Raw genomic sequence first — 9524 nt, 5'->3', positions numbered from 1 at the left:
ACTGTACTGTACAACCCCTCCTCCCTGGCCTCTCTCTCTCTCTCTGTGTGTGTGTGTGTGTGTGTGTGTGTGTGTGTGTGTGTGTGTGTGTGTGTGTGTGTGTGTGTGTGTGTGTGTGTGTGTGTGTGTGTGTGTGTGTGTGTGTGTGTGTGTGTGCGTGTGCGCGCGCGTGTGCTCGTGTGCAACAGTGGTCAACAAACGCTATTTCCGTACTTGGACGGACAGGGACAGCCACAGCCATCCAACCAGGGACACACATTGCTGTCTATAGGAGTGGCTAGCACCACTCAAAAACATGCAGACCAAGAGACAGACATGGCTACAGATATGTCGGCAGAAACAGTGACCCCCTTTCCACCGGTTGGGAACCGATTCAGTTCAGAACCAGTTTTTAGTTCATGAGCCAGAGCTCCAAACTTGGACGAGAGGGAGGGAGAGAGGGAGAGAGGTGATGTGATGTGAGAGAAACATTTTCTAGAGAGAAAGAGAACTCCTGTAGGAAGGCAAGAATTACATTCTTTCTTTTTAGATTTTCTGCCTTTATTGATAGTATCAAGTGAAGATAGACAGTAAAGAGGGAGAGAGAGAAGGGGAGAGACACGCAAGCAAAGGTCGTCATGAAAAGGACTCAAACACACGACACACTCTTAGGCCAAAGCCTATGGCATGCGCCTGGACCGCTTGGCCAACGGGCGCCCCTACATTCTTATATTCTTATATTATAGGCTACTCACCAGAAAGGAAGTTCACAAATGTCATTCTCAGCTTCAACTTCAGTTTCATTTTCATGCATCTCACGAACGTTAACAGTTAACACAAACATGAAAGCACAATGGGAGCCAAATTAAATATGTTCACTGGTGAGAGATTGCAGAAAAGATGGCAAGGTGACTTAGTGTTAATGTATCCATTTGTAATTCTGAATACATTTTACATAATTGGAACTAAAGCAAACATTGCATGGATGCACCTGGGACATATCCTCAGTGATGTATCCCAAGGTCATCGGGGTTTCGGTTCTCTCGAACATCATACCCCTCACTCAGGTGACCCAGCCGGGGTGATCAAGTCCCGACTTACGTCCCAGTAGCTATACCCTCGATCTGTCCCATTAGGGCAAGACCAAGGCCACACAATCCGTTGGTCTAATAATAATAATAATAATAATATAGGAAGGACTACTAGGCTCTGTGGGTTGACTCCTGTCCGGGCCCCTCCTACATCTCACCAGGTCCACTCCTGCTCTCACCAGGACCAGGCCCTGTGTGTTGCACCAGGCACTTCATTCACTTGTATTGCCATGCTTTTTGTTCTTGCTTAATGTAAATCGCTCTGGATTAAGAGCGTCTGCTAAATGCCTAAATTGTAAATTATAATGGCCCTCCTAAAGGCCTCACAGAGGTTTTTTTTATTGTGTATGTTAGCATTTGGGAATGGCAAATTCGAGCATTTTCTATTCAATCTCGACTTTGCCACAGATGTTAATTTCGTAAAGTAAAAAAAAACGGACCCGTCCGAACTGAGTGGTGCCGTTGGTGTGTCGGACTATGACTCGGACAATTGGTTGTCTGACTATAGAGCACCAAAGTCTGACGTCAATATCGGTAGAGGGCGCAAATCCGCGGGTTCATACTTTTTATTTGCATTGTAATCCTCATAGGAGGATTTTAGATCGCCTCATATAAGAATGTCATCCCGGCCGTTTCACTCATATGGATATGAAGAATCAACTGACTGAGAGAAAACGCTTTTGTTGCTGCTACTGAATTAGTTACATATCCCTAGAAACAGACTGTATCATGAGTGACTGACTGTCGCAAACGATACAGATCAAGACACCTCCTTGACAATAACGCAGAGACAGGTTTTTTTGGACCACAATGCTTATATAAAACGATTTTAATATGACCCCATGTTCTCCATAGAGAAATGACTTCCGTGAACCAGGGGAATCGAGGGGATGAGTGAGTGACGTCAGGACTTCGGCGCTCTATGGCTATTGATTGTCTGACTATTGGCTGTCGGACTATTCGTTGTCTGACTATTGTTGTCGGGCTATTGGCTGTCGGACTATAGTGGCTGTGGGACTATTGGTTGTGGGACTATTGGTTGTGGGACTATTGGCTGTCGGACTACAGTATATGTAGTCTGTACTGTACTGTACTGCCTCTCATCATGCACCTGTGCGTGTGCTACACCGTAGTCTGTAAACTGCACTGTGCTCTGTACTGGTGTTACACTAAAACCTTAGCTTCCCATCATGCACCTGTGCACAGTGTGAAGCTCAACAGCGCCACTTATGTCACCTGTTGGTACAGTTGGTACCCTAAACATAGGGACAGACAGACAGACACACATTGCTGTTCCTTGGAGTGGCTGCAATGTGCACCACTCAAAAAAGGATGCTCCAAGTTCCAGGGACCCCGAATAGGGCTGCCTCTGCCCTCTATCATCATGAGGTCCAGGGTCCAGGGACCCCGAATAGGGCTGCCTCTGCCCTCTATCATCATGAGGTCTTCTCTGCATTGTGCTCCAAAGTCTACTTCTTCGTACAGCGGTGTCCCCCCCCCCCCCCCCCCCCCATAGCAGATCTACAAGCTCACGGTGCCACTATAGACCGTAAGGGGTGCGTGTGTAGATCTGCTATTTGTCCCGTGTAAGAAGTCTCCTCCTCCCTCTTGCCTTGCCGCCCCGCCCTCAAGGAGTGACTCTCTCTCTCTGCAGCCACAACCCAGGCATCTGTGCTCTCAGTCTCTCTTACTAACGGGACAAGTTAAACCTCATCCATCCGCGCGTACACACTCACACAAGGAGGAGGACATGGTGAATACTACTCAAACATCCATGTGAATCACATCGGAGCGACTTGATTTGAAACGGAGCGCGGGGGTGAGTGGAAACAATACAATTCACACGTGTCAGTAAAATGTTTAACTAACAGAGCGGGGGGAGAAGTGGAGGGTTTTTTGCCCACTCCTCAGTAGTGGTAGAGACGGTAGGAAGAAGAAGGGGAAACAGCATGCCAGCCCTTCTCTAGTTCTTTTAGCAGTTAGCTATAGCGACCTCACTTTGCCGAAACGAGTAAAAGAGTAACTAACCCGGGCGTTTGTTTACGTCGGAACTAGCGCTCGAATTGTAGGGCTTTCGGTTTAAAAGACGCAAGACGGGGCTTTACATCCTCCTCACTCCGCGGGATGTTGCCATTACTCCGCTACAATGTTGCACACTCACCGGAGGGGGTCCTACTACTCCTACTCCTACTGATTCTACCATTCAATAGTTATGTTTGCTGCTTGCAATGTTGCAAAGATGTGACACTTTTCCGCCACTTCACGGAGTTTGGAGTGGACTGGACACACCGACGTGATGGTGGTGAGTGAGGAGGTAGCGGCTTAAAGATGCAGTCCGTAACTTTTATGTCCCCGAATGAGAGACTACATTATTTTGTACCGTTCTGTCAAGAAACAATGGCTGAGATATTGCACTTGTATGAGCTTCAGTTCAGGCAGTAGTCCCAGACAAGTCCTACCATACACTAGCCGTCTAGCCCCATATGGAACCTCCATATGCCATGGGGCTAACCCTACACAAGGTGTATGTATCAGAAGAATATCGAGACCTCGAACCACTGCAGAATTGCAGATGTACTGTACTAGGTGTATTGATTTATTCAATACTTTATTAACAGTTTGGAAATAGTACAATTATACAATGGTGCTAAAAGGGATTCCACAAAAATCCCAGAGGGCTTATTTTCATAATCCCATTGTGGTCCTGTGTAATAGTGTGTATTATAGGCTCTATTGTTGTATTCATATATTAAGTATTCATGTTGTACGTTTAGAAAAATTGATTCATTTACATTGAGGGTTTTACGTGTGAAATAATGGAATAATTCTGCTCATGAGGAAGCATTGAATGTCTAGTTATTACTGTTGTTTTGCGAAACAACATGCCTTAAGGGTTATTGTTTTGATTGCTGTGTGTGTGTGTGTGTGTGTGTGTGTGTGTGTGTGTGTGTGTGTGTGTGTGTGTGTGTGTGTGTGTGTGTGTGTGTGTGTGTGTGTGTGTGTGTGTGTGTGTGTGTGTGTGTGTGTATGCTGTGTGTATGCTTACGGGTTGCAAATTGTGCTGCACTTGTTAACAAACCTCTAAATGAATAATAGGTAGATCAATATATTGGTAAATGCATACATTCCATTCATACATATAATTATTCATTTCATATTTGTGCACAACATGTCTACTTTTTACTAGTCAACGTGATTTCATTTTCGTTTATAATCAAAGATCGCTGTTTCCCATCACAATTACATAGTTGATTGGTTCCTATCTGCTTGAAGTAACTAAACACAATCATAATGTTATATGTTCAGTTGAATTAAATCATTTTAAGAACTGAGAACAATTACAAACCTAAGTATGTCACGCTAAGGAAGTGCTGAGGCAACTAGACAAGAACACAATCCGTGTTTATTCACCTCTTACTGTGAAAAATAGACCCAGATGAACCCGGTTTGTCTCGGTCAGTTTTTCCCCCACTCGATTGACACAGATGATTTTGCCGTGAACTTTACTGTGACCCATTGGATTGAGACGCGATGGCTTTTTTTTTTCTATAGCGGCCACCGTTCAATCTTCCGTTCAATCTTAACCTTAAAAGTGCAACCAGATCTCGTAGACGTACAACTGATAGACCCGTGTGGGCCTGTGCTGGTCTAGATGAGCCTTTGTGTTGTTATTATGGCGCTGTTATGGCGCTATCTCCTGTGACTGCCTTTCTGTTTTACCCTTTAAATGTTTGATGTGAGACATCTTTCCTTTTCCACTGTATAGCTCAGCATCTGCACTGTGGCTGTCATCTCATGTTAGGAAAGGGCCTGTTAGACACTAGACAGTGCCCACACATGCACTCAAGTGTGTCTCTCTCACACACACACACACACACACACACACACACACACACGCCACATCTTCATGCACAAATTGGCAGATACACAAGTGCATGTAAAGGCGCACAAGCCAGCACATAGCTACAATAATACACACAAATAGTGTTTGTTTAACCGATGCATGCAGACACACACCTCCCAACACATTGGTGACTGTGCTTGCTCATGTATACATACATAGACTAGACAATCCAATGTATAAATAAACACGTCCACATCCACGTGCAAGCATTGAAACGACGCGCTGTAGACACATACTGACACACGCATGCCCTCATTACTCATAGATGTACACTCTCACTAGCATGTGGTCACTAAGGCCCACTGTGCCGTCGTAAGATCATGCACCCATGGTGCAGTACATATGAACACACGCGCGCACACACACTGTTTGCCGCCTCCATGTTAAAGTGAGCCATTACCCCGGTGGTTTAGAGATGAACCATTAGTCTACTCTGCGTGCAGTGTAATGACAGAATTAGATTCCTTTGAGTGTATGTGTGAGCGGCCTGTGTCATCTCTTCTTAGTAACGCCATCGGTCTGCCGCCGTATGCCGCGCTGCTGGTGAGAGCTGTCTGCATAATGTCGTTGCTGTCAGGCAGAAATCTTGTGTCTCCACAATTCAACTTTTTTTGTTTGTTTTTCTCTCCCTGTAATTTAATGCCCTGCTTCATCACACAATTCGTGAAATTGTAGATTTCGGCTATTAATTAAACTATTTGTAACGGAAGGAATTGGTTTTGAAATACAAGGTTTCCACCCGACAGCAGTATTCTCTGTAGTGTTGTACACTAAGTGTTACTGTTTAAATTTTCAGACACAGTGATTTGGGCTGTTGGCTCATGAAATATGGAACTTGAAGAGGCTTGTACTCGGGAGGTGTGCTTTTATTCCTTAGTTTAAATCAAGCTTGGAGTGGAGCTGGGCGCTCAGCCGCTCTCACTGGCATCATAACATGTAAACAAAAACACCCCCCTTGTCAAGGCTATTTATCACCGCTTGGATGCAGAAAAGAAAATGTAATTTCGGTTGCCACTTGCCACTAGATTCTGTTTCATATGCTTGAACTAAAAATACGATCCTAATCCCCCCCCTGCCTTTCAAGACGCCTTCCTTAAGATTTGCTTCAGGCCTCTGTGCTTTGCTTACTATTGAAGTGATTATGCTAAATCTGATCAACCCATTTGATTTCAGGTGGCATGCAAGCAGAGGTGCAAGTCACTCTCTGCTGAGGTAGGCCCATTAGGGATCCTTCAACTCTTGTTGCCTCATTTCTTAACTAACTACTATCTTATCTTGTTTTCTTACAACTACACACACATGTGCACAAAATTCCCACAAAATTCATGTGCATTTAAATTAGATTTGGTGTAAGAGCCAGCCAGTACTCCTATTAGGCCATATTTCATTCCCACATACCTTTCAATTTTTTTTTATTGTTGCCAACTTGCCATAATTGAGGAGGAAAGCAAGAGAGATCCATCTTACTTGATGTGTTCTTATACTGGCTGGGGCAATTTCTCTGTGTTTAATATTTCAGTCTAGGCTGGATTTAATTTCAGTTTAATGGAACCAGTCAGTGTTACTTCGCATTATCCCTAAAGTCATGATTTTGCTGGGTTGGTACTGAAGTGGCATATTTTCTTGATTTTTCTTTAAAATATATTCTCTGCTGGTCTGACTCTGAAATAGGGATATACTGTATCATTGTACAGTTACACCTTAAAACGTTCCTTACCATAAGCAACATACAGTATCTAGTCTGAATCAGTGGGACTGTGGTGTTCCGAAACCCCTAGTATAAACACTTACTGAGAAATCAAATCCAACAGTACAGATGTGTCCATGTGTGTGTTTTTCTTACACCTTTCTCTCCCAAATGTAGTCATTATTATGCCAATTATTTACTCCCCACACACATTTATTTGTTGTCTGTTGTGTCCTACTGACTCACCCGCCAGTGAGGAGCCCCTACCGGGAGGACGTAGAAGAGCCTTCGTCCTATGAATGTTAAATGCAGAGTGGCAACAGTCACTTTGAAAAACATAATGAGTGCATGCTACTAGTTGTAAAAAGGTAGCATTGTCCTTCATGAATAGCCAATGATATTAAATGTACCCGTCGGCCAACCTGAAAGCCAACTCCCACTTGCCCGAACGTTTTATTTACTTGCTGCGGGCAGTCGGCAGATGTGTTCCTTTAATCCATTGAGACCTGGAACGCATCCATGTCACGTTAGCGTTAGCGTTTTAAACATTATGTTATAATTTAGCTATTGAAACAATAGCAGATCTACAAGCTCATAGCGCGCCACCGAGTGGCGCGCTATGAACTTGTAGGTCTGCTATTTTTGAAAAATCGTTAAAATGTGCCTCAAATCTTTCCGAAAATTTTCATGATTTAGAACACTTTTTTTTTTTAAATTTCGACGTCAGGCCTGAATGGGTTAACAGTCGTATGCTCATCATTAACCCATTTAGACCTGAGACCAGAGTCTTCTAAATCATGACCTTTTTCCAGAAAAACCTGTTTCTATGTCAGTGGTTCTCAACCTTTTCCATGTCAAGGACCCCCAGAATTATATGTATTTGGCTGCAGACCCCCATCTGAAAATATGTAGTTCCAGGGACCCCCCCCAGAAGCAAATATTTTAGTTAAAAACGTTCGCTCTGAAAGAGAATATATTTGCGCCAAGATTTTTCAAATTATAGCAGATCTACAAGCTCGTAGCGCGGCACTCGGTGCCCCAAAAGGGGTTTCCGTCATGAGCACCATGGTTCTGCATGCCTCTATGCTCATAACAGCAGCCTCTGTAGTGTATGTTTCTGAATGCCTCTATGCTCATAACAGCAGCCTCTGTAGTGTATGGTTCTGAATGCCTCTATGCTCATAACAGCAGCCTCTGTAGTGTATGTTTCTGAATGCCTCTATGCTCATAACAGCAGCCTCTGTAGTGTATGGTTCTGAATGCCTCTATGCTCATAACAGCAGCCTAGTCTGTAGTGTACTGCAGTTTGTGCATCTTTCGCTGACCTAGCACTGTGTTGCTTTAATGCTTTGTGGCTCGGTGCATTCGGGCTTCATCTCCTCTACCTCGTACTAGTACACCAATCATCTACACACCAATCAGAAACAGTGAATCATTGTGAACAGGAAGTGAGCTCATGGCGTTTTGCGGGTTGCACTCAGTGTTCAGGAAGGCATTTGACCTGAGGGGCCATTGTGAAGGTTTTTTCCTCACATTGTTGTGGAAAGCAGTGCGAGCTTCACAGGGCCAGTAGACCCTAGTATGGCTACATGGTTACTGCTAGGTAAATATTATTGAAAACGTTTGATACGGTATTTTCGTAATAATGCTCAAGGATTTGCCCACTAAGTCATTCACTATCCATACAGCCTATGGTAAACACATTTAGCCTGTGAAGACAGTAAAATAGCTTATTAACTTGAAGGAAAGAATGGCTCTTAAATTATAGGAACACAGCTGTTGGACTTCAAAGGCAAAATCTTGCAGACACTGAAAGTGCTGTAGAAAAAGTCCCAGTGTGGTGATTATAGGACCGCTCTATGCTGTCGGAGATTGGATCTTTTATGTCGGGTTAGCTCTGTGTGTCCTTTTATGTGCGCTTCGGCCCTACTGGCTTTATAAGGACGCACATACACACACACATGCACGCATGCACACAGACAGACTTGTCTAATCCAATTCCTGCATGATTGTGCTGCAGAAGGCCAGAGATGCATTACAATATTCCCTCCAGTTTATTCGCTCACATTCCCACTTCCACACAAACACACTCATTCTCCAAGTTGTTGAATGGATCTTAAGCAGGCGACCCACGCTCGGTACAGTGACAGGTGGGGAGTTATGACAGCGCGGTACACACCTGTCAAAACGGTAACACAGGTGTTCCGAGGCCAGAGACCTCCTGTGGAGCAGGAGGGCAAAAGCCAGCTGGATCCAGACATGGAGTACAGACAGTGAAGGCAAGGCACTGCCTCACCATACGTTTTTAGGTGGGAGGTGTGGGTGTCAGAAAGTTATCAGTATTGCTTAAAATATGATAAGTTGTTTCACCTCCATTGTGTTTGTCTGTTAGGGCTTTAACCTTTTTCTAATCGATGTTCTTGGCTAAACTTTCGGTTTTAAAGTGGGCCTGCTATCTGCAAAGTGTCATCTATACCCTTTGAAACATTAATGAGCAAACACAAGTCTGTCAGATAACCTCTTTTAAGAATCCTAAAAGAGGGCAACTGGTGTTGAAACACTCTTGTGTGTTCATTCCTTGATAAGACACAGGCAGATTCCTTTATACCTGCCATATGAACTAATCTACCTCACATTCATATCACCATGAGGTTTTAGCGTAAGATATGTGATCTCTTTGTATCTATCAGTTACGATGTTAGATCTATCAATGACTTGGCAAATGTTTACTGCTAGTATGGATGATTGGCATGTTTGGCAACACATTTTCCTGTCCAGAATATGCAGATATAAGATATTAGTCTGCTCATAAAAAAATCACACCCGTGTGAAGTGAGGGGCGCTCTTATCATCATACATCATC

The 9524-nt window shown here is 43.9% G+C and overlaps 1 protein-coding gene across 1 annotated transcript in view; it reads left to right on the top strand.

Moving 5' to 3' along the window:
* Nucleotides 1-2699: 2699 nt before the first annotated feature.
* ppp1r16b (protein phosphatase 1, regulatory subunit 16B) overlaps nt 2700-9524 on the top strand; it is a 192204-nt gene continuing 185379 nt past the window's right edge. The window contains exon 1 of the mRNA XM_079510323.1: nt 2700-2889. The gene's annotated coding sequence lies outside the window, so the exon portion shown is untranslated. The remainder of the gene's footprint in view (nt 2890-9524) is intronic.

The sequence above is a fragment of the Electrona antarctica genome (assembly GCF_951216825.1).
Source record: "Electrona antarctica genome assembly, chromosome: 9".
Lineage (NCBI taxonomy): Eukaryota > Metazoa > Chordata > Actinopteri > Myctophiformes > Myctophidae > Electrona > Electrona antarctica.
This window is presented reverse-complemented; position numbering and strand designations above follow the sequence as displayed.